Source organism: Lotus japonicus, chromosome 4, assembly GCF_012489685.1.
Source record: "Lotus japonicus ecotype B-129 chromosome 4, LjGifu_v1.2".
NCBI lineage: Eukaryota > Viridiplantae > Streptophyta > Magnoliopsida > Fabales > Fabaceae > Lotus > Lotus japonicus.
This window is the reverse complement of record NC_080044.1, coordinates 27,988,330-27,993,049: the sequence shown is the minus strand read 5'-3', so window position 1 is coordinate 27,993,049 and position 4,720 is coordinate 27,988,330. Positions and strand designations below refer to the sequence as shown.

Sequence of the window (4,720 nt, the reverse complement as noted above, 5' to 3'; positions counted from 1 at the left end):
CCCTTATGGTTATGTTTTATGGTACGTTTTGTGCTTACTTGAAGGTCAAGTAACTGTTTGTTGGGAGCCAATTGCGGGTTGTTGATTGTTGGAACAAATCTGTGATTAAAAGATTTGTTTCTATTTTTATTTGTTGATAGCTCATATCAGATTTTGGAAGATACTTTTATGATGTGAGTTGGATCAAAGTGCTCTTCAGCCCAAAGAAACCCTAGTCGTCTCTGCTGATGTATATATTTAGACAAAGACCTGAAGCTTGAGGTTATTGAGAGAATTATCTTGAAGATCAAGCGTTCTTAAGAGTGTAAGTTGTTCTTTGTCTTTGTTAGTTGTGAACTCGTCTTGCTCACTGATTCTATAAAGTGAGACTGAGTTCTGTTTTGTGTTTGAGTGTCAAACAAACCTTGTGTTATTGTTACCAATCATTGTGGCAGTGATTGAGGAAAAGTGACAGGGGCTCTCATACTTAGGCTGTGGTTCTAAGTAGAATACCACTCGGTAGATTAGGTTAAGAACAATGAACTTGATGTGTTCATGTGTGTCTGTAATACCTAGTTCTTGAGATAGTGGAATTCCTTTTCATTGGGCGAAAGCTAACCAGACGTAGGTGTAGTTTCACCGAACTGGGTTAACAACTTCCTGTGTCTTGTTTCTTTTAGTTGTTTGTTGTTTTTGTGTTCATGCCTTTCAGTCGTATGATGTTCTAATCGATTGTCCCAGCATCGTGCAGGACATTTGTTCTAAGGGATCTAGAATTTCAGAAGGGAAATCGGGCGGTACCGTCCCTCAGGGTAAAAGTCTCGGGGTATTCGTGAGATACCACGATCTTGAAGTACCTTCGGGCGAGGTCGTTGATGATTGTGGACCAAAAGGGGTTGAAGCGTTGGCGGTTGGGTCTAGCTTCCAGGGAGACCCAGCTGCGTGGCGGTGAAGGCTGGGCGGACACCCCATAGAAGTAAAAGAAGTGAGAGGGCTCGGGCTCTTGCTGGATTGCGTCATAGAGGATTTCAAAGCATCGCAGGAAGGCCTAGCTGTTAGGGTGAAGTTGACATAGAGCGACGTTGATACTATGCAGCACGGAGCAAACAAAGGGAGAGAAGGGAAACCTGATTCCCAAACTTGTGAACATGTACTCGTACACGTAGAAGAAGTGGGGGTGATTCACGAGGTGGTCAGGGAGGCGGAGCCAGGGGCGCTCAGAGGCTGAGCAACCGCCATAGTACATAATTTTGTCAAGAGGTTTCTCATGACAAAACCCACCAGACTCTGAGGAAATATCACAAATGGATGACCATTGCTCTAAACTGAACGGTTGGTTAGGAATTGTCCCGGCCGGGAGGCCCCTTACCGTAGGAACTGGCAAGGATTCCGAAGACCTAACTCAGAAAGCGACAATGTCTTTTTGATCGAGCGGAACTCCCCGGGGGGAAGGGTCGACAGGGGGAACGTACCGTAAGGGGGTGGCAACGGTGACATTGCGGTTGAAGTTCTTGGTTCGGCGTCTTGAAGCCATTAAAGGAAAGGGCACAGGAAATAAAAATTACATTGAAGTTGTAAAGACTCACCGAAAGGAAGGGCGGCACGTGGGGCGCTGTGAGAACTGAGGCAATGGCCTGTTGAAGGGGTTTCGCGCGTAAAAAGGGTGGCCAGGAGTTGGGGTTGTGAAAGGAGTAAGGGGTGCGGGAACAACGTCTTTATAGGAAGGGGATGATGATCGAGGGGAAACGTGTGAGAGGATACTGTGGGAAGTTGTTGAGAAACGTGGAGGGAAGGTGGAAAATCGTGCACCATACCGACGGAGAAATGATTGCAGTTGCGGGATTTTGCGGAGTGGGAATGGCGCAATAAATGGAAATTGCAACAATTGAAGCTAATTGGTTCAAATTCAAACTGACAGGCTTTGTGGAGATTTTGAGGGGACGTTTCAAGGAAGGCAGTTGGGATTCTGCAGACCTCTGCTGCCATGTGGCATAGGCCCAATGCGTGTCAAGCCACCATGATTCATGACACACGCGCGATTGCAACTGGGCGAGAAAGCCAAGCGTCATCATCGGCTGTCGCCACGAGCCCACTTGTGGACTCGTGGGATCGAAGGAACTTGCTAGGGAAATCAAAAAATCACTCTTAGGCTTTAATTATCAAGCCATGTTGGCAATTGTTTTGAGTCATTAGGCTTTAGCCTTAGTTAGTTTTCTCATGATCGCCGCCTCAGGTTTCTGCTTAAAGACACACTCAGCTCTCATGCTTTGAGCTCGGTGTCTTGTGAACTTGTGGACTGGGCGAGACCCTAGGGTCCCTCGCCCAGGCGGGCCAGTGATGACCCTAGTTTAGTAGTGTTTTTAGGGTCATTTCTTAGTTAGTTTTGAGTCTTTTTGTTGAGTCTCATGTAGTGTTTCATGCATTCTCATGCATTTTTATCTTTATTTGTGTTTTTACTTTGTTTTGGTAATTTCATAGTTTTATAGGGACCTTTCTTGCATTTTAAGTAAGTTTATGACTTGCATATCTTTTCTACTTGAATTGAGGGTCTTTTATGCTAATAAACTCTTGGAAATCCTAGATATTTTCCTTGCTTTGTTTCCAAGCAGCTAGGTCTGAAAACTGATGAAGAAAGAAGGTCAAGAAGCTTGGAGAATTGAAGGAAGGCTTAAAGGGGAGTTAAGAAGAAGGTCAAGAAGTTTTCTAGCATGTAGAGAGCGCTCAGGCGCTCATGTGCGCTCATGTTGAGCGCCTGAGCGCCAATTGATTCAAAGTTTACACCATGCTAGAAAGGAATTGGCGCCTGAGCGCCCCTGGTTGAGCGCCTGAGCGCCAATTACCTCCAGAAGCTGCTTTTTCAACTTGGAATTGGCGCTCAGGTGTGCTTAATTGGCGCCTGAGCGCCCAGACTCGACCTGTTTGCCTATAAATAGACTTTTTGTCATTTCTTTTGTAATTTTTGTCATTTCTATACATTCCTAAATAAGTTAGAAGTAGGGTCAGGCTCTGGAGCTTGAGGAGAAGCATTCTCCAAGTCCATGTTTCAGGTTTTATCCTTCTTTTCTTGTATGGATTCTATAGTCATGCTTGGCTAAACCCCTTTTGCTTTGGGTTCTTTGTAAGTCTTAAGATGTTTTAACCTTAATTCCTATTTCTATTCATGAATCTTCTGAGTAAACCCTTGAATCCCATATCCATGCTTTATGTTTCAAGTTAGAACATGTGCTAGCTTTTTGCTTTTCTATAATAGAACGGAAGTTTGTTCTAGATTAGGGACGTGCTGTGGGATTACCTCTTCTATACTTGCTACTAGGAATAGAGGAAGGGTTGGGGTTTGTTGGCCTGAATTGCATGCTTAATGCCTTTAGCAAATGTTTAGGTTATCAAGGAATTGTGCCTATCTTTTGGCTTGAGAGGATTGTCTATGCGAGGCATCGATAGATGATTGATTAGGCTAGAACATCAAGGAGAGACTCAGAGTTTTGTGGATAGAATAGGTTGATTAGAACTGAATTAGTCAAGCAAGAACCCAAGGCATTTTCACCATTGTTCTTCACACACTTATATTCCAATTGCTTGTTAATTAATCACCAAAACAATCAACCTTTAAAACTGAATTTTACTCGCTTTACTACCGTGAACTCGAGGCTTAAACTGAATTCTCATACCAATTCCCTGTGGTTCGATAAATTAAAACCGGGTAGATTCTGTACACTTGCAGATTGACCAACAAGTTTTTGGCGCCGTTGCCGGGGAATTGTTTGTGGTTTTTGGTTTAAGTTTTTAGTTTGTGGTTTTATTTTTTGTTTTTATCTTTGTCTAGAATTGGTGCTACTAATCTTTCTTTGTTTTAGTGTCACACTTTCAGGTTGCTCTCACGAGAGACACCGCCATGGGTGGCCGAATGACGGAGGAGGAGATGCAAGCCCATATTGAGGCCAGAATCCAAGAGGGGATCACCCTCCGATTATGTGAACAAGAAGTTGAGAATGCCAACCGGTCTCTTCGGGAACTTACTTCGGCTACCATGAGTTATGACTAACCCGGGAGCATTGTCTTTCCCGAGGGAGTGGGAAACTTTAAGTTGAGACCGACATTCATCAACTTGGTTAGCCAAAACCAATATGGTGGAGGTACTTCGGAAGATCCACACGCTCACATGGAGAGGTTCATCCGGAATTGCAACACTTACAGGGTGAACAATGTTCCGGCGGATGCAATTCGGTTGAGCTTGTTTCCATTTTCTTTGAAAGACACGGCTGAGGAATGGCTGAATTCACAGCCTCAAAGGAGCTTCACTACTTGGGAAGACTTGGCGGAAAAGTTCAAAACAAGGTTCTTCCCAAGAGCCATTTTGAGGAAATTGAAAAAAGACATCATGAATTTTGTGCAACCCACTGAAGAAAATCTCTATGAAGCTTGGGAGCGCTTCAAGAAGCTCTTGAAAAAATGTCCTCAACACAATCTCACCCAAGCTGAATTGGTTGCAACATTTTATGATGGTCTACAATACTCTTGGAGGTTTGGCCTAGATGCGGCTTCAAATGGGGAGTTCGATGCTCTTCCCCCACGAGCGGGGTATGACTTAATAGAAAAGATGGCAGCGAGAGCCATGAACTCTGAAAATGATCGCCAAACCCGAAGGAGTAAGTTTGAAGTGGAAGCTTACGACAAGCTCTTGGCCTCCAACAAGCAACTCACCGAACAAGTGGCGGAGATTCGAATGCATATTAAGGAGACC

The 4,720-nt window shown here is 44.2% G+C and overlaps 1 non-coding gene across 1 annotated transcript; it reads right to left on the bottom strand.

Annotated features, from left to right (window-relative positions):
- Positions 1-4,339: 4,339 nt before the first annotated feature.
- LOC130716439 (small nucleolar RNA R71) lies at positions 4,340-4,446 on the bottom strand. Its single transcript, XR_009012052.1, has one exon. It is a non-coding gene; the product is annotated as a small nucleolar RNA R71 (small nucleolar RNA).
- Positions 4,447-4,720: the final 274 nt, after the last annotated feature.